Source organism: Nothoprocta perdicaria, unplaced genomic scaffold, assembly GCF_003342845.1.
Source record: "Nothoprocta perdicaria isolate Ctin4 unplaced genomic scaffold, notPer1 scaffold_29, whole genome shotgun sequence".
NCBI classification, from domain to species: domain Eukaryota; kingdom Metazoa; phylum Chordata; class Aves; order Tinamiformes; family Tinamidae; genus Nothoprocta; species Nothoprocta perdicaria.
In genome coordinates, this window is record NW_020455521.1 from 254,424 (window position 1) to 275,704 (window position 21,281).

The 21,281-nt window shown below is 34.9% G+C and overlaps 1 protein-coding gene across 2 annotated transcripts in view; it reads left to right on the forward strand.

Annotated features, from left to right (window-relative positions):
- Window positions 1–21,281, forward strand: part of SPOCK3 (SPARC (osteonectin), cwcv and kazal like domains proteoglycan 3) — a 164,241-nt gene that overhangs the window by 76,183 nt on the left and 66,777 nt on the right. The window lies entirely within an intron of this gene.

Here is a 21,281-nt window from a genome sequence, read left to right on the forward strand (position 1 = left end):
TACATAATATGATTTCATTGTTCAATATTTGATTTTTTGACATGATAAACTAAATGGTATGCCTATCTAAGTAGCATAAGCTGCTGATAGATCTACCCACATTCAAGTAAATACCAACTGTACCGATAGTGAATAAATATAATGATTGATTCTGTTGTTATACATTACTTGGACTTCATCATTTCTTAAATAAACCTAGAACATGCAAAATTGCCTGTTAAATTATCTATTTTTCTGACTGTACTCACAATTCTACTTATTTTACTCAGTGGTGCTTTTCTGCTTATGTGTATTCCTATTTTCTTTGAGTTCTAGACTGGTGAAATATAAGGAAGAAATTTGTCACAACATTTTTCCAGAATCAGAATATAGATTAAGTTTATTCTTATGTTGTTTGGGGGGAAGGAGGATGGCTGTTATATAGTTGCAGATGCTCTACATCTATAGGTCTGAGTGTGTCAAAATATTAATGTACTTTTGTGAATTTAATCAGAGGCAAAAAGACAAAAGATAAAGGGCTAAAAAAAATAGTCAAAAGACTTTTGAGGTATGAGATGCAAGAGGAAGAGTCAAGTTGCATTTTTGACCTGATGTTATTATTTGCATTTGCATTTCATCATAGAAATGGAGCATATTAGAAAGGATACCGACCCAGTAGTCACTGGACTTGTAGAACRCAGTTGACATAAGGGTTAACGTTGTTTGCTTAGTAGGGGCAGAAAAGAACCAACTACTAGGGAAAGACGGATTTTTTTGGTCCATTTAAGAGGATAYGTTCAGGATTTTTAGAGAACACACACAGTTTTATGAGTGTTCTGAGGCACATTCTTTCTGGTTTCTCACTATGTTTAAATGCACCTTCCTGTAGCRTTACCAGCAAGCAAGACAGTATTTGTTCCATAGTGAAAGGCAAGGAAAGCTTTAAGCTTTCCTCAATTTGCAGCTGCACTTAACTAACAAAACTTATTTGAAGAGCAATGCTGTTTATATCCAACAAGGTCAGTTTAGACCAATACACTTTAGTTTGAAAAAATATTATATATGTTGAAAGAATTATATTCAGACAAAAGCTAATGTGGGCTAATTTCAGCTGTATATGAACTGTCAGGGGAATAGGTAAGTGTCAATTGTGAAAACAGAATGTGATTGTATGAACATGTTTAGATTTTCTGAGAAAGTATTACACATATTGCTGGAAACGGTGAAAAATGACTTTTCAAATTGAAGTCTCCATGTAGCAGGTAAGTACTCAAAACTTCCTTAGACTGGGTGAAGTTGCAGACAGTTGTTCAGTTACTAAATACATTGAAGTTTACTTGCATATTTATATTATTCTTCCCACAGTCCTTGACATTCTATCAGAAAGATTTTTTTTTTTTTAAATAGACCGAACCTGCCCCAATGTAGTACAACTTGTAATGGGAAGAGTCAGGCCTAGCAGCAGCTCGGTGATTAGCCACTGTAGTAAGCAGTGCAAGTCTTGTCTGCTCAACTACATTAAAGCAGCTTTTACATACCTAAAGGCTGAGCCAGGACAGGGATCTCATGCTTAGAATCCCCTGTTCTTCAGGCTCAAGCAGAACTTAACTTTTTTTCTTCCTAAAGACGTTTTCACCTTGCATTTTGTGGTGCTCCTGTGGTGTGGTGAGGTGAGAAAATGAATAGTGTACTTGCAAGCACTGTCTTGTACACTGGTCTCTCAAGTTCGGTGTAACTTCTTTAGCCCAAGAAACACATTTGGTGCAGCAGGGTATCCAAAAGAAATAGGTGAAAACACCAATAAAAATCAAGGTGTAAAATATATTACTTTGAATAAGATCAAATGTAAAAACAATTCTACACATAAATTTAGCAGGACAAGTATATGGATGAAAAATATTTAAAAATAGTAAAACTTTTATATAAAAAGTGACAGTGAATAGTCTTCTCCCCTTAGTTCAGAAGTATGCTAGATTTCAAGTTGTGATTCTGGCTTTGCAGGTTATAGCAGTTTTTTGCTGCAGACTTTCTACTTGTTCACTTTTCTTATAAAATTTTTGAAATAGTGTGACAAAGTTTCAGGATAAGCCTCAAAAATCCACTTTCCTTAACTAGTCCAAGAGGTGGATGACTTTTGCAGAACTGTATTGATCTACCCAGGTCTACAAGACTACAAAAAGAATACTGAGATGCAGGGGCTAGTTTTGAAACCACGTAAGCAGAAAGAGGTTGCTATTTCTTCAATATCCATGGCAGCAGAGGTGATGGTTTCCCATCAGTATTGAGTTCTTGCACGTGGACTTGTTCATTCCCTTTACTGGAAGACAGTAAAGATCGCAAATCCTCTCCTAGCCAGCTCCTACAGCACCACAGTGTCCTGATGCCATGAGCTTCATTTATTTACCCTTCTCTAAAAAGAGAAGTGTTTGAGATGCTTGAGAAAAAGATTGGAGAGTGTCTTGCATCATCACTGCTTGCAAGAGCAGCATGCCATCAGTGTGTATATCAGGGCATGGTTAGAGGTGTCAGGTTTTATTGATGGCAGAAAGTTAACTGCGTTTGCATGTCTGCTGGTTTTAGCTATGTTGGAAGCCTTGGTGCGTGTACTGCTGTCAGCTGCATGCTAAGAAAAAAAGGCAAGGGTTTTTTTTTGAGAGAGAGAAACTTGCAGTGTGTATATATTGGTGTTTTTTCATTGATTCTGTGGAATTCCAGAGACTTATAGTAACTTTTGTGAAAATGATGTCTTGTATTTCCTATGTGCTTTCACATTTATCTTTATTGGTTAAGTGATAGGCTTTATGGGGAAGAAAAAAAAATAAAATATCTCAAAATGCAATAATGAAATGGCTCAGAATATGCCTCTTTCAGTTGCACCTTATAGAATACTGAAATGTTGGTTTGCAGCTACTTGCAAGTCCAGATAAATGCTTTTAAACTCAYTATGTTTGGAACATATATTGAAACATATAATAGGTAGTGATGCATCATTTAATTTGCTCTAAAAATACAATTATGTGAACTGTACCAAACCAAACAGTGCACAGGTAAAGTTCTAAACAAGTAAATTAACTGTAGCTGAAGTGCAGGACTCCTGAAGATTTGTAAAAGGGAATAGAGTTTGAGCACAGCCGAATACTTGCATTTAAACAGCATAACAAGCATGTTTATAATGCTTTAGTTTCAGGAGGATTGCTTTTATTGAAATTCATTTTAGTTACTGCTTGTTAGTCAAGGCAAAGATGTTTAATATGTGAAAGAAAAAAAAATCTCTATTTCTACTTCAAAAGTTTCTCCCTGCTTTTATCTCAAGTCAGCTGCATCAGACAAATTACAAATGAGGTCAGTTCTGTTGAGACCCAGTCATTAGATAGTCTGCTCTGAGGTTTGACTGTTTATTGTGCAAGAAACTGGCYGCATGTTGAGTTGCTTAGGAACATTTAGAAATCTATTTTGTCTATAGACTGTGGAAACACAGAAAATTGTAACACAATTTGGGGCTAAAAATCACTAGCCAAGTAAATCTGAGTGTCTTTGATATGTTAGAATGTTAGAACCTTGTGACTAAACTTACACAGCTTTATCCTAGTGGAATCTGATAAAATATAAACTTTCTTTTGCAATAAGTGGAAAAAAATGCAGAGTAAAATTCACTGGCTGCATCTAATAAATTAATGCTTTAGATGGGCGAGTAATTTTTCTAGGGAAGTGTAGGCCTTGAAGTGCCAAACTCGTGGTTCTGAATTGATACCAACTGCGCTTAAAGCAAAGTCGGTTTAGTCGAGACAGTAGCTGACTAGCCATGGGCAGACGATGTAATAAAAGGGCATTTAACTAAGCTAAAACAAAATTATAACTGTTCTCCCTCATTAGAGCTCCATAAGGCAGGCTTTGGAGAAGTGTGCAGGCTCAGTAGCAGACAGACGGTATAAAAGACCTTGTTAGTGATACAGAGGTCACTAGTGTACGAATTTGGAGAGCAAGTGATGGTGCTGGCTGCCTGAAAGGACTTTTTTTTTTTTTATTTTATTTTATTTTATTTTTTTTTTTTTGAATGGCAAATCTTTTCTGTCCCAAGCCTGTGGGCTAATTGTTATAAAAATGCTAAAAATGTAAAAAATCACCTAATCCATATAATCTATGAGGGTAGGATATTTGGATAGTCTGATAGATTTTGTGCTTCCACTGATTTAAACTAATCAACCAATTGTTTGAATCGTGATCTTCATTTGGACTCTTGCTCTTCGATGATGTTTTCAAAGAATGCTTGCAACAAGGAAGTAGAAAATTTACTGTGTTTTATGAGCCTGATTGCTAAAAGTTTTTCTTCCCTGACTATGTTCACCTTAATACTGTAACATGACGAAAATGTTCTATCTCAGCTTGGAAGTGATGAGTGCTGGGCCCTGAATCATGAGATTGGGTAACCTTTTCCTGTGATGGATGATGAGATAAAAACCCAGAGTAAATTTCAAGTGCTACAGGACTGTTAACAGGATTATACTGAGAAGGTGAAACTGGAACCTTTTCAGTTTCCATTTTGTGGTGCTGCATGACTGAAGAGATCGTGTCCCCAGGCATAGAGAGTCCCCGAGTCCCAGTAAGTTAGAGGCATGGTGGATAAGAAAAGTGTGTGTGTATACACAGAAATATATATATATATATATATCCCCGAGTCCCAGTAAGTTAGAGGCATGGTGGATAAGAAAAGTGTGTGTGTATACACAGAAATATATATATATATATACATATATTCTGTTTATATCATGTGTACATGTATGACATTTTCAGGCTGTCATACTTTGAGATCTGAGGTGCCAATTCCCAGTCATATTTACTCTTTTCAAAATTTTATTTTYAACTGTCACTATCAGTAATGATGTCAAAAACAATTTTCTTAAGATGTAGTTGCAGAAGGGATACTGAGATTGGCAGCAAGCTTCCTTTGTGGGGGAAGGCGGGGGAAAAGCAGTTTAAAAATAAGYTAAATATAAAGGTTAAATTTGGTAAATGAAAATTATTCTTAAGAGATTGGAGGTTTTGTAGATGAGTTTGCTGTGTTTTAAATGACAACTACTGTATTTAAGCATAGAATAAGGACAGGGATATTTGTGCAGTAGATATTCTCTCTGGATTCTGGTTTTCTGTGCTCCTTGAAACCACAAATGCATCRAGCGAGGTAGAAGTCATTTGCTTCTCTGAAGAAATAATACTGTTTTTCATGGATGCTGATTCCTTTGTTAGCACTTGACTTTTGTGCTAATATATGAATAACAAAAACAGAGAGTTTTAATTAAGACTTATTAAAAGTAAGTTTGAAAGTTTTAAAAAAATTCCAATTGTAATTGCAGATCTTTAGTTTTTTTAAGTAATCAGAGCAGTTTTGAAGGAGAGCTTTAAACTATTTGCTGAAACAGCCTCTCAGTTCAGTTAAAGGTGAAAAAAAKAGAATAAGGAACACTGTAGCTTCTCTGTATCCTTAGGTGCTACAACTTTTTCTTATGRTAGGGRRAAAAAAAAAAGATGAAGCAAAAAAGGGTTTACTTTGGGCAGATTGTGCAAAAGTTGCAACCACCACCATTTAGGATGTCATCATTTCACATTATAACACTACTGAAGAAGGCCAGCTGGTGCAGTTAAGTCCCTTATTGGAAATTTTAGTCTGATTCATTACTGTGATTTGTAGCTGTATRCAGAAACACTTAATCATTCTTATGCTCCGAGCTCTATTGAATCTACTGAAGGCTTTCTGTTCCTTTGCATAATTTGTGCTGCCAGTCTGCCAGCTTGGCAGGGTTTCAAGCCTGTTGTATTATCTGTGTCTGTTTGCACAGGAAGCGATGCTGCACGTAGCCTGAATTTACAGTAATTCTTTTGTAATAGGCTAATGAGCAGCACTCCTTCATTCACAATGCTAACATTATATACTTTTGATTAGTCCAGTTATCGTGTAACTGTGCCATTGTGGTCATCCTGATGCTCTGCAAAGTACTAACAAAGAAATGGGCTTAGCCGTAGCTTAATTGAACTTGTTGAGAAAATAATCTGGTCTTTTACATGCTTAAAAGAGAGGTAAATATTCTGTGAATAATCTGGAGTTTTCATATGCTCCCCTATTTAATTTATTACATAAAAAATTCTAACTAGCTTCTTTGCTAGCAGTTTCATTGCGTTTGGGATGAAGAAAGGGACTAACACTGTGTCCTATGTAATATCAATTGCAAAATGCCCAGTGCATTTTTTAATCAAATAGTGCATTGTTAGGGTGGAGTGGGATTCCTGTCTTTCAGTGTCTTTGAAAGACCCAGGTATAGAATATGACTTCTACAGGTTTTACAGTTTTCATGTGCACTTGGATCCAAATGCAATTAAGTGACTAGAATCAATTCTAATGCACTGAACTTTCTGTGAAGGCTTCCTAGGTTTGTGCTTACGGGCTGATAGTACATCTGTTGTTTCATGTGTGCACTAGTAGTGTGCAGAGTGTTGTGTGCAATAGGATGTGGGCAGCTGTGTTCGGGGAACAGAAACCATTCTGCTAATTTCCATTTGTGAAAGCACCATCTTTTTGGTTTCCAATTGTGAAAGTGTTTGTTATCACAAAGCATCCTATGTGTTTGTACTGTTGCTTTTATATTAAAATCTGATGCTGCTTTTGGAAACCAAATACCTATCTTCTTGACTGACCTGTTACTTGAAGTTACACGTATAATTGARATAGCTTAATATTTATAATTATTATAGAAATTCTGTACTAACAGATACAGCTTTGCAATTCCTAGCCTGTTACTGTTTGGATATACTGGATATACATCCAAAAATATATAGGAAAAAAAAMCAAACAATAAAAGTTTCAATTCTCTTCTCTATCTGGACAGCTTTATCAACTAACTAAAAGGATAGAGAGAGGACCTAACTGCCAAACTACTTTTAAGTTCCTAAGAATCAAGATATCCAAGGTTATCCGCTTGTGCCGTAACCAAGATTTGTTTTTTCAACTGTGCTGTAGGGTGCATTAATCCCTCATGTTTTAAAGAGTGTGAAATGGATGCTGGCATAATTTGTCTATTCTGTCTTCTAGTTAAATTTTTTTTTTCATAAAGTTTAGATCAACTTTAATGTAGTAATAAGGTAAAAAAAAATTGCAAAAATACTGCTATTTGAAACTTTGTAATAATGTCTCAGAAAGAGAGGGAGGTATTTTTTTTCTCTGAATTTTRTATATAAAAAGTAAGCTTTACTGTAGTTAAGAAATTATTTGTCAGGTGAAGGTCTTGTCTTCGTCTGAATTCACCTTGACTTTACCTTCACCTCTTATATGTTTGCTTGATGAATTGTTTGTAGCGTGCACAAGCTTGGCATTTTGCTTGTGYTTCTCTTAATGTTTTTATCTCTAGAAGCAATGCTTCTCCATTTACATGTATTACTTTGCTCTTTCGCTGTATGTTTTCACTCATAGCATGGCTTAATGCCAGTCATGCAGTTGTGATTGCAAACTTGAAGTGAGGCCTGATAGGAAATGTATTTTTTTGGTGCTAGAATGAAAGAGAATGTGCATTGTGTTTTATCCTGTAGATACCATTTTAGTGAAGCCACAAAAGAATATTAGGGAAGGAAAAAGGAAGAGAGAAGGATGCATTTGATATTTACACTGCTAAAGTACAAATACAAGTGGAAATGTTACCAGCTTCCTTAATGGCTGAAGAAGAAGTTGCATCTAGCTTGTGGCTGCAGGTTGCTTGGTGGAATTGATTGCTTTTATTTATTTATTTTTTGTTAAATTAAAATGAGGGGTTGTATAATGCTGACCAGAATAGCAGGGAACTGCTATCATGTTAGCATGTTAGATTAAACAATGTGAAGCATCATTATAAGAGTTAGTAAAGCTTCTGGCAGTGTTGTTAATAATTTGTTTATTTTTCACTTCCTAATACAAATTTGGTCATGAATTACTGTATTTTATATTATATTTTCATTCTTATAATTATCTATTTYATTTACACATGTGCATTAGCAGCCAATAAAGCCCTATACTTTTAACCTATTTAATTGTCTAGCCTCAAGCAAGGGAATAGATAATATATTATGCTTTTAAAATATTCTCATTTGTAGATGCTGATGAAAATAGCAGGGTTTCATTTTTCGATGTGTTTTTTAATATAGTAATATTTCTATCTCTATGCATTTAATATATCTATGACAAACACAGTCTAATAAGCAAAATCAAATGAAAATTCATTTCAATTAGAATGCTTTCAGGCTATAATATTCCACATTTACGGTATACAAAAAGTGATAAGTTATTTCCTAACTATGCAGGGACATTTTATTTTCCCCTTACCATAAGACTCATAGTCAAGAATCATTGGATTTCATCAGTGAGAGGAAAACAAATATTAGAAATTAAGCTACTTTTTGAAGAACATCCCTGCTGTTGCAATGTATGATTAAGTTTCAAAGAATAAGCACAAATAATATGTAGCCAAAGCAAGAGGCTTTACAAGAGTTGCTGTTCCTAGTAAGTTTACCTGGCACAGTGATGGTTGRATTACATGTTGTGTACGTCTAAGCTTCTTTTTTTCTACTGAGGAGTTTTGTCAAGACAGGTTTTGATATTTGTTCAGGATTTCTGCATATTTGGTACTATGTCTGACCATAAGTTATATGCACAGATCATTTGCATGGTGCATGGATGGTGTAAACATTGTGCTTTGATGCTTTGGGCTTACTCTGCATATACATGAATCTAGGTGGAGCCCAACTATGAGATGAACCAATGTATCTGAGATTTGGGCAGGAGAAAGGCTCCTGCTCTAAGAGAAACCTGCCCTATCTTCTATAATAGGCAACCTCCTCCTCCCCTCTCCTCCTCCCCTCTGCATCCCTCCTCCGCAAAACAAACAAAACAAAGCCCTGTATCTTCTTGACTTTTGTTTTTACTTTGAGAGAATCAGTAGGAGAATTTAATAAGATCCAGCAGATGATCCTTTATGAATGGCTTTTGACCATCCATTTTTGGTCCAGTACCAGCTTGATGCTATATACTTGTTCTGAGCAGACCTCTGTGTCAACTTGTCAGCTTTTATCTTCCCAAATTCTGATGTTACAAGACATTGTCCATAAATTCAGATGAGATAATGCCAACAGAAAAGAAAATAACAAGTTGAAAGCCATATTCTCTCTCTCTCTCTCCTTTTTTTTTTTTTTGTTTTGTTTTGTTTTGTTTTTCCTTAGCTTTTTGTCATCTTCTTCCCTTGGAGGTGTGGAAAGAAAGAACCAATATGTGACTTTATCTATCTGGAGAGTACTTGGAAGATTAGAGATGGATTGACAGTTAGTTAAGTGCTCTAGGTGTCCCTACTTGAGCAGGGCGGGTTGGACTAGATGATCTCCAGAGGTCCCTTCCAACCTTAACYGTTCTGTGCTTCTGTAATTAACTAGATGATCTAAGTGAATTGCATTTTTCATAGAAATGTAGCAGTGGTTTACCCATGCCAGAATATCGACATGTAATTTCGTCATGCAGTGATCTACTGGCACGCATCATACTTTTAAAACTCATGAGCTATAAAGTGTTGTTGGCAGCTTGCATGTGCTCTTGTAACACYTTATTAACAGCATCATCTAAAACCATCAGAGCCTTCGTCACAAGTGGGTTAACATAATCATGCTAGCTAAACCAGTCCAAGCTAACACTATTTCATTTTTAATTTAAATACTATATGGAGAATACTTGTGATCCTGAACAGCACAACATAAAGCAATTCTCTGTCCAAGTGTGTGATATGTCTTAAAATCTATAATTACAGGCATGAGATTGTACTGCTGTTGAAATGATTTTAGAAGAAAATATCTTTTGGCTGTAGAATAAAGGACAAGCAATGCTAGCTCTGGAATTATCTAGACAGCTGGCCCATTTCAAGCCTTATTGCTCCCCAGCACCAGGCAGAAGATAGTGTATAAAAAGACTTGATTCCGTTCATTATGTGGTTTTCTTTTTCAGCAAAATGATTTTTCATTCAGACTAGTATGAGAGCAAAGTTCAATTCAAGGGTGTTTAATTAAAACAGGTGCCCAGGGTGGGTAGAATGATATTACACATTTCCTATAATATGGCAAATAAATGTAAAAAAATTAGTACTTTGTTAAAGCAAAGCAAGTATGATACTTCTGTAGGTGGCGAGGACAATTAATTAAAACTGGCAGGTGAAAGCGGTTGAGCTGTTATGTGTTGGTAGCAGTATCAGCCAGGAATTAAGTTCTGTAGATTTTTGTATAGTTCTGGGTTATGTATAGATTTTAAGCCATTTGTGGACAAATATTGAACTTGAAACTGTGCTGTATGTGATCTTAGAAAACAATTTCAGATAAACGTCACCCTGCATAATGATTTTTGTTATGTTTCTCACCATATTTCCAGTAGCTGGTATTAGAGAAGACAGGATGACTGTGGAAAAATATGACCAGTTATCATTAATGGATGTAAAAAGAGAAAGACACAAGCCCAGTGAATGTAATAGCTCTGAATTTAAAGCAAGTTTCTAAAAGTCTCAAATGGAGTATGCAAATTTTGGAATACTTCCATTGTACATGCATCTGTGTGTGTGTGCATGTGTATATGTATATTTCAATACATATTAATGTATATTTCAATACATATTATCATTTTTATATGTATGCTTGTGAGTGTGTTTTGTGTATATATATATATATATATATATATATCAAAAATTGCAAGGATGAGAAACTGATCAGAGAGTAACTGAAAATTAGCACATTTGAAAGTCCTGAAAACTATTTCAGTAAGTGTCTGCAATTACATTTTGATCTCAAGTAGTATGGTCAAATAATGACATAAGTTCAGAATTTGTTAGTACTAGTGAAAATATGTAATAATCATTTTAAGAGTTGCTACGTTTATGAAACCGTATTTTTTATGGAACCCACCACCTGATGTTTTAGGACTCCTGCATGGCAGAAAGCAGTTGCAGTTTTGTTTCCAGGGAGTGAGTGAAGAATCATGAGACTGTCATAATAATCTTTGTTATCTTCCAAATAATACTTGCAAAACAGCAGACAGGGCTGAGCTGGCTCTGACTTTACAGCCTGCTGGGCAGTGGGGGAGTGCAGTAGCCAGCTTCCAGCCCAGGATGACAGGTATGGTTTAAGAGGCAGTTATACAAACACTAGTCTCTCTAGTTCTCCACACTTTGATTCCTGTACAATGTGAAAGCAGTGGAATAGCGTGGAGCAAAAGGTAGACTGCATCCTGAAGGGGTTTGGTATGTAAGGCCACAAGGTGCTTTGAACAATCTTGCATCCTMTGTGGAAAGTATTTATCTTTGGCCACATAGATATGACCAAAAGTAATATCAGATTAGCCACAGGGCAGATCTAGAGGAATGCATGCCCCAGCAGAGCAGTTATCACAGTACTGTCCAATTTGGGTGCCCCCAGGTCAGGAGGGCTTTTGGGGTACTTCTCTTGAGTCTTCTGTAATTCTCAAGAAGAGCTGAAGGCTGGAAAACATGCCTTACTGAAAGACAGCAAGAAGGCCAAATGGTTTCCCTTAGCCATGGAAAATGGGGAGGRAAAAGGCATACAGTTACTGTTTGACTATTTATTTGGAAACAGAAATTGTGTAGCAGGTATCCAAGATAGCAAAGATATGTTTGAAAAGTCTACAGGACCGTAGTTTTCTGTTGCCTCATTTTTTTCTGTGCTTGTTTTGTACTGGGCATTTTGCCAGATTTATCAACAAATTTTTGTACATGATGTGATCCATGCATACATTAATCGTGAACACTAAAATAAATATTGCTGGTAATTCAGCATGCATTTAGTTTMAGCTTTCGTCTAGGCAGGTGTACATGCTTGCAGAACAACACCATATGGACAGCAAATATTGGTAATAGCAATATTAGAATTAATATGCAGTTGTAGTTCCTTATGTAAGTTTTGTTAAACAATTTGAATGAATTGAGTGAAATGAGTGTGGTTCATTTTTGGTTTTGTCTTTTTAATAAAAGTAAACACAACTGCAAAAGACCCCTAGCCTTGATGAAAAGCTTTGCAAATAGAAACAAATGTAATACACTTAATGTTAATTATGATAAGTGTAATATCTGTGACCATAATTGTATTCCTGTAGAAAGAACTCTATAAAATGGAAAYCAAAATTGTAGAAATTCTTATAAGGACCTCATTCTTTTGTAGCAGCAAATATGTTGTTTTATTTATATAGGATTTGGCAGGTTTACGCCTGATTGGTGATGATATCTCAAATCCAAATATGCTTGAAAAATGTACAAGCATACTTCAAATTTTGAACAAAATACATTATAATAAATAATGCAATATAGGCACATGGTCAGCCTTGCAAAGCTTCTTGCAAAGATGCGCTTCAGTGCTATATTTATTTATATATAAAACTGTAGTATATCACACTCAGAGCTACATTTTTGCTACTGAGTGCAGGTTATTTCTTAATGGTTTTAGTACTGTTGATGTTCTTATAGCAATATTGTCTAGCAAAAATCATTTCAAAAGTATGCATGAATAGCAATACACATTGGGACTGTAGGTGTGTATAAAGTCTTCCTTAAAAAAGCACAGAGTAAAATATTATAGAAAATAATTTAAATCCTTTTCGCATGTCCAGAAATAACACTTCAAAAATAAGAATTGCTCATTAAATCCTTTTAGTAAAAAGTACATTTACCAAATTAATTTGAATCTGAAGGTAAGAAAAAGTGTGCTTGTTCTTGTAAAAATTGGTGTCTACTGCAAAATCTGTAATGGCATTTTTAAATATGACAAAATTTTCAAACACGAGACGTGGGTAAATTAATGAAAATAAGTTATAAGGGAAGGCAGACTTGTATAAATCCCATGCAGATGGAAAATATGCATTCACACAGGCCAGCAGCCTTGATCTCCACGCTGCTTTTGAGTTGGAGGAGGCATCACAGGACTCAGACAATATTAGTACRTATACTTCAGATTTCAGGCAAACACTCAGGGTATAGGGATTATTGACGTTATTCAAAATAGCAAAAGGCAATCTTTATTAAAGTTTATGACATTGCTATCTCACTGTTCTACTTAGGAATTACAGCATTGCAGGACTTTTTTTTTTTTTTTAAGCAGAGTAGACTGGCTTTATAAATTCAGTATTTACCCTTTTATTTTTACATACATACATACTGACTACTCCATCAGACTAAAGTATAGCATTGATCACTTCGTTAGGAGGTGTTTAGGTTCTGGTTCAACAAGGTGTAAGGATGCTGAATGCCTATCTTGTCAAGTGATCATAAGATGAATTGTAAGTTCATAAGTTTGTAAGTTCAAAAAAATACTGTCCACAGATAAATCTGTTTAAAATAATGTGTTATTACTTTATCATACACACAGACCAATCAATCTTAATTTTGTTTTCTAAGAATTCCTATATGTTACAAGAACTAAAACCATATATAAACTATTTAAGATCTTGGTTCTGAAATCAACTAAATCTGTGAGCATCGCATGTAGTCTGTAGAGCTATTCAAACTTGGCCAACTTTAAGTTGATTTGTGCAGTGCTCRTGAAGTATTTATCCATTGACTATCAGTGAGGCTTATTATGGATTTTTTAAAGATTTTACATATTAAAAGACTAGTACTGGAAATATTCTTTTAAAGTTACAGTTGAGTGATTGCCTAAATTAAGATATATCCTGATTTTCTCACTGACTGTTTAAGGCAATGCAAATGTATATGTTCACTGGGCAATTATCCAAGAAAAGGCAGGAAGTGATTTTTAGGTCAGTGTTTTTTAAGAAATATTAAATCCTCTAGACAATATGAATTAGGAAAATAGCAGATTGCTGATAACTTTTAAAAATTATGAAGCCAATATAGCCAAGATCCTATCTTCACCTTCTATAATACATGAGAATAATATATAGAACAAGAAACATTTGTGATTTAAARGATAATATACTTCCGTGCAATTACAAAAGATTTGAAGAACTTCCAGTAACTTCACAGAGTTTCTGGAAAACTTCTATTACTCRTGTTGTGTCATTTTTCAGATGTATTTTGTCACAAATTATAATTTGCTATGATATTTTGTTTTGTGATACAGCAGACTTTAATTGTAGTTGCTCAACGGGGAGCCCTCAACCCAGATTATTGAGTAGATTTTAGTTTTGTTCTGTGTAAAATTAACAATTTAGGATAAGCAAGTTACTCATAAGAGATTGATTGTAAGAGTGTATGCTTGGCCTTACTTGCTGGGTTTCTATCTCCCTGACAGCCATCACTTCCTTTCTTTCGGGATTCATTTTTCCCTCTGCAGTCTAAGYGAAGCCTGGAGAATAAGTGAGGGACTAGAGACCATGAGTCCCACTGACAAACACGGGTTAATGGTGTTTTCTATCTTCGGGGAGGGCAGTTTGGTCCTTAGAAGTAGCAGGGTGATGCTATAGAGTAGATATAGTAGCAGTACAGATGCTGTATAGTAGACATAGTAGCAGTGCAAAGACTCAAACTTCAGAAGTTCATTGTACTTCATTGTAAACAAAAATAATTCAAGAATAGGGGTAATTTTACTGGTTTTATATGTTTCAGTGAATTTTTGCTTTCCCCTTTCCGTAACTAATACTATAGACTGATTAGTCTGGGGCACAGTGAGTGGTAAAAGAGTTTAAGGATAATCAGGTATGCAAAGCAGAAAAATGAAAGAAAAATGAAAAGAACTCAATAATTTGAGCAATGTTTACAGAAGCACTGTTTCTGGAGCTGTATTAATTTGTGTAGGGCTGTTTCTAAACATGTCTAGACAAAATTATTTATGCAAGGAAAAGCATTTAATTTCAAAAAGTTATTGTATTCTGGCAATCTCTGCTTTAAAAAGACTGTGTAGGCTTAGTCTGATTGTGCAGTCATAGATTCTAGTGGTTCTCCTTAATCTATTTTGTAAAATTTTCTCTATGAAATATTTTTCAAGACTTGCTACTTTCTTCTTTGTGACATTTAAATTAAAAATATATTTTGATGAAGCCTTAACATTACTTTTAACTATTACCTATGGATAATTAAATATAATTGAAAGTATTTAGTTGTCTGTAATTACCTAGCGACCAGCGAAAATGTTAAGAAGACATTTCTTAAAAGCATTTTTTAAAATATTCCCAATTTATCTATAATTGTTAAATTATATAAAAAAATACTATGACTACCTAATGGCATAAGTGTATAAAGTATTATTCAGAAAGTCTCTAGGAAGCAAAATATTTTTRATTACTTCATATTAGGATATTTTTATAGCATTTTACAGAGTCACCTAAAGCWRGCAGGTAACACACAGAGGTTAAAGCTGAGGTTTCRTATGCATCTAAGCCAAATTCATGAGGGATCTCCCTCTCTATTGCTCCCTCTCCTTCTCCTGATTTATCATCCACCCTCTTCTTTTCCTGAGTCAAGCCAGCTCAGCACTRAGAAGAGCTTCCCATTTGCTCCCAGTCATTTCACTGAGAACCTTGTCTCTTTGTTTTCCTTTGGTCATAGTTCTGAGGCAATCTAAGAATATACTGTCTTACTGTATGGTAAATCCGATATGGATCACACAGAAGAATACTGTGTCAGCGCTCCTTATAAATGGGGTACCACCAGGCATTTATGAGCAGCCTGTTCAAGCTATCCAGGCTAATATCAAGAGGAAGTTTACTGGGGTTCGGGAGCCTGCAGCCTCCTAAGTTTGGAATGAGGCTTTTACCATGCTCACGCTCAGCAGACCTGACACAGGATAAATTGTAGTGACAACCTTGCCTGAATTGCTACTGCAGGGACAAAACTACAGCTCGAGGTTTATATTATGCAACAGCTGAGGACAGAAATCATTATTTACAGATCTGAGATATTTTTGGAAGYGGAGAACCATGTGATTTGTATGTTTTTAAAGCTTTTTACTTTGGCTTTGTGAAACTGTGCGCTGGTCTGACTTATTAATCATTGCAGTTATATACTCTTGATGATAAATGTGTCATTGCCAGACTTTGCAAACACTAGTAGCTAATTAGCTAACTGTTTCTGCAGATATTATAATATGACAAGGAAATTAATAGCGATGTAAACAAATGTAAGGCCTATACATAATATTATTCACTATAACAGCTATAAAGTAAGAATGTGTTTCCTGAGCTGTGATCTGATCTGTTTCCAAGTTTTTATGTTTAAGGGCTTAAGGATCTTAAGTTACATGTTCTATCCAAAATTTTGGGCAATATTTTAAAGAAATAAAATGTGTTCAGTATGATACAGGGCAATACAAGCATTGTAGCACATAGCACACCCRTGCTTGTCTGGAACGATTCTGTCTCTTTGATTAATCCATGCAGTAGTCAAGGCCTCTATTCCTTCTCTCAGGACTTAAGCAGGTGGTGCACAATAAAAACTGTTTATTCTGTATTTGCATAAGTAACATACAAATTTGTTTTAAGACTTCCTAAGCAATTTAAAGGCTATTGCTGACTATTAGTTTGTGTCCTTAGAAATCTACCTTGGATTTATGTAGAGAAAAGTATTTCTATCTTAAATTGGGTTCTCTAATAAACATGCTTTGATTTATGTAATTTCTCAGGCATATATTATTTTTTCATTCTCGTGCCCTTGCTTCAGCTCAGTCTTTAGTGATATACTGATAAGAGTAGCTGGCAGTCAGTTTTCTCCTATTACTATTTTAAATAGCTTTGCCTTTCCCATTTTCACTTATTTTGACCTGTATTTAGATCTATGGGATCCTTACCATATAAAAAAGTATGACTTGTTTTTCATCATATCCCTTATATTTTTGTAAACTACTTTTTTATTCTGTAGCTTATAGTGCTACAGTGGATRTTGTTAACCCCTCAGGCATCTTTTATGAAGAGCACATGTATCTTTCATAGCCAGCCTTTCAAGAGAATTGCTTTAGAAGTGATTGTTAAAGAGAAAGGCCTAGACCTAACAATCAATTATTTTTTTTCTGTTCCAGCTATGCTTTTTATTGCCAAGGAACAGAAAAAATAAGGGAAGGGGGAAAAAAAAAGGACAAAATAACACTTATTCCTTTCTGTGTTTTATATTTAAACATGGAAGCTATGCAAAAATCTTTCTATTTTTTTCCTTTTTTTCCCTGTGAAATGATTTTGATTATGTATGTTCTCTCCAAATATTTTTAAAATCATCCAGTTATCCTGACACAATCCTGATTTTGTGSGAATTCTATCATAATACATTGCATTTGCAAGGATAGAAGATTTCAGGGTGCTAAGCACTCTGGATCAAATTCAGCAAAGGTTTTTGTGAACTTGAAAGTAGCCCAAAGGCCTATGCTCATCTGCCTGCTAGAATAGCAGATAACATCTTCCGGGATACGAAGGAGCATAATACTGTGCAATTTTTTTGCTATTGTTATTATTTTTAGTTTTTTTTTTCCTTCTCAAAAATCACATGTTTAGAAAAAGGAAAAAAAGATGAAGCCTAAAACCTAAGGAAACAGGCAAAAAAGTACATATCTACGTTAGTGTTTTTGTTCAGATTGGGAGTAGACCTTCTAAGCAAATCTTTAAGCATCCTTTTTAACGTTATTTGGGTTTAAGCAGTGGAGTAAATGGAGTGGAGTGGAGGTTGTGTGGCCTGGAACCATTCCTATAAAAGCCATTGAAAGGTACATTTCAGAAGACCACCTAATGCATGCTTGCTAACATGCTGCAATAGAAAGAAAAACAAACAGAAAAGCCCAAACAAACAAACAAAAAACCAGCTCCTTACCTACCCCGTTTACTTTCTGGAAGACTTCTGTGATATTCTGTGATCCAGTGTCTATGTCTAATACTGATAAATTGGTCCCAAATGCCATTATAATTTTTATTTATTTGTCATGTTGCAGATGCTATAGAAACCTCTATCTGTGATATGTGAAGCCTAATGCAACAGAATAAAATGTTGCCCCAGTGGAAGTCRTTAGAAGTTTTCTTATGAGTTCAACAGGATTTTCTCAACAATGTTTAAATCCCAAACACCACACACTTGATATAAATTCAAAATGTGAGATCCAAACTTTGCTTGATGAGAATTCACTGACCGTAGAACTGTTCAAATTGCATAATGGCGGTTTGTAATTGATGATGTCAGCTTTGAAGAATGTAAGAAACAAATTAATCCCCAAATGTATAGTTTGTTTGCTGCCTCTTACTCTATCTACTAAACAGTGTTCAGGGACAACAAGATTTTTAGTGTGGCCTCTCGATGGCACAGTGTTTTGGTGTCCTGTAAGTTCATAGGATGCCAAGTAGATGTCTGCATAAAAAATAGTCTCTAGAGAAATAGATCCTTTGCTATAAAAAGTAAGATTAAATAAAAATCCGAGGCTTCCTATAGAGAATAAAATTAATATTTTGTCAGTGACCGCTTTTCTTCCATCCAAAATGTTCAATGTATTTTTATTTCTATTGTCTGAAGTGCAAAAGTATCCTTGAAAATAATTTAGAATGAACCTTTACCGAATGGTACCATCCTGGTTAAATTGTCCAGTTTGTCATGTTTAAGTTGTCCAGTCTTTGTCAACAGGCTTATTAGGATCCCAAGTAGACTCTGCCTTTTACTTTGCTCAGTCATGACGTGTCTGCAGCAGAAACAGGTTTCTGGTCATTAAGGTTGCTGTTGCAGTAGTCTGTAGATTGAATATAGATAAATTATTACAATCAGGAAATGAGAAGCTCCACAACTTGAGGAGGAAAGTTTCAGAAAAAATGTTATCTTTGTAGCTAAAATATTTATCATGTGCGTATTTTATGGCTTCACCTGAAAAATAAGTATATGAAAAATGAGTATAATGATGGTAGTTTGGCATCAGTTTTGCTATTGGGATATTGCTCCTTTGCAAGGTATAAGAAAGGACTCAAAAGCACTTAGAGAGGTGTAATAAAGAGCCAATATTTAAAGAACTGAAATACACCAATATTTTAGAGATCAATTTGTACATGTACTACTGAGGGAGTGCTGATCTAAACAATATAAAAGAATGGGTTATCTCTCTCAGTAGATACCCAAATGCTGGAAAGCCAAATAAAAATCCCCTTATTAGGGGCATTGAGGGCTCATCATGCACAAATTTCTAATCTATATCTTATCTTCCACTGTGTTCCCTACTTAGGAACCTATAGTTGCAACCTTCCCTCTGTAAGTTGCTTTGTTCAGGTATTTTTACTATGTACAAGGACATTGCAAACAAGGTAAATGTAACCTGAAAGTACAAGACATTTGTTGGTGAATAGGCAACATACTTAACTGGGGCTAATAAGATACTAGACTTAAGATGCTCACTGCTGCCTGATGAGATGCTGGCCAAGCAGTTCAGTCATGTATAAAAGTCAGCTGTAATTCCATTGCTCCTCAAAATAGTTTTTAATGAGTTTTAGACTGTTCACTGAAAACGAACTTTGCAAATAATGTGAATGTGGGGCTGTTCTTCCTCACTCTGGTTATCTAAACTGCAGATGTAGATAGAGTATATTTTGGTTCCCTATTGACCTGGATGTCTGCATTTCTTACTTGGAGAAAGTAAGATTGTTTATGCCCAGCTGGGTCAAACTGAAGTTTAGATGGCTCTGGTCTTCAGGATGGGATGCATGGAATARGAAAGAATAAAGACAAAAATTTGATGTGTTTGCAGGACTTATTGATAAGAGTAGTTAAATCTTAGGCTTTCTTATAAAGAAAAGATAGAAAAAGAACTTGGAATCTGGAATCTTTTCACTTGCCCGTTTGCTAAGGAGTTTGGGATGTTTGTTGTGCAATGAAGCTTTTGATATGGTAGAGAGTCATATTTTAATGATCTTGTAACACAGATTTTTGTGCTTATGTGTCATATGGGTTTTTTTACATAAAACATTGTCTAGCAAATATATGTGACCGAATTGCTGTGAATTCTTATCTGATCAAATGATGTCTCCTGCCTCTCATGATCAAATTATGTCTCTCTAGAAAAGCTTTAGTGTAATGGGTTTTTTTAGTATGTGATAGAAGGTAAAGTTAATGACATGCATAAATATTTTCCAGATTTACATTATTTCCTAAGCAAGGTGTGCTTTAGATATACCTATGTGACCGTTCCTGATAAAATATGTAGAAAATGCTATCTCTAATATTACAACCAACTTTCTAATCCCTTAACAAGTCAATTTTCTGATACTGTCTGTAGGCAGTATTTGAACATAATTCTTTCTGTGTTTGAGCTTTAATTTAAAAAAAAAATAAAAAATCAAGAACTTTTTTTAGGAGTAGCTGCAGCTGAGAGATTGAGGACTCAAGAGTACTTAGCTCCAAAGAGCTACTGCCACTTATAATTTGGAAAGAACATTGGGAACATTTTCTACAGAGGACAGTTTTTTTTTCCAGATTATAGAAGAGCTCTCTCACCTTGCATTAGCTTCTTTTTTAATACCATATGTTCATAACCCACTCTCTGGAAGTTAAAGACTTCCATACAGCATTTTTATCTGCTGGTGTTTTATATATATGTGTGTATTTATATTTTTGGATAGTGTAGTCCAAAGTCTTTTTCCCTTTCCAGTTGTCCCTTCACCCTACCCTAATTCTTTTTTCTTATTGTTTATTAGCCCTTCATTTAGATATTTTGTATTTTCTTGATATTTTTTATAGATGCATATCCTTTAAGGCTGCAGCAGAACTACAATTTGTTATAATGTTCCTACATCATACGTTATTTTTTAACAGGATGTAAGAAGAATTTAGGCTCCTTAATAGTTGTGTAAATTACAAGAAGAGCAATTTGAGAGCTCATAAGGAAGACCTTTGGTCTACTTCATGTTAAAACTTTCTCAAAAAATCATAAGGCATTGATATGGCTTTTCCTATTGCCTTATATCTAATAGAAACTTTAYATATTTAAATCTGAGAATTTAATTTCCTTTCCCTCCTTTCCACTCCTCTCCTTCCCCCTCCAAAAAAAACCAACAAATAAACCCCACAAAGTTAGTATTTTGCAGTAAATTTTCAGTGGGCTACGTTAGACTTTCCCACAGTATGTACAGGTGTGATCACTGTGTACAAAGAAAGGTAAGTTTATGTATGCAAACAGGCATGTATGCTAAAGTAATTGGGCAGATTGGCTAATTATGTTTTGAGGCATCTGGTTGCATATGAAGTCTACAAGCATATGCAGAATTTGGTGTCTGCAAATTAATGCAATCACAAGTGTGGGTAAATTAAATGCATGGATTTAATTTTACTCTTCAGGTGACAACAATGTCA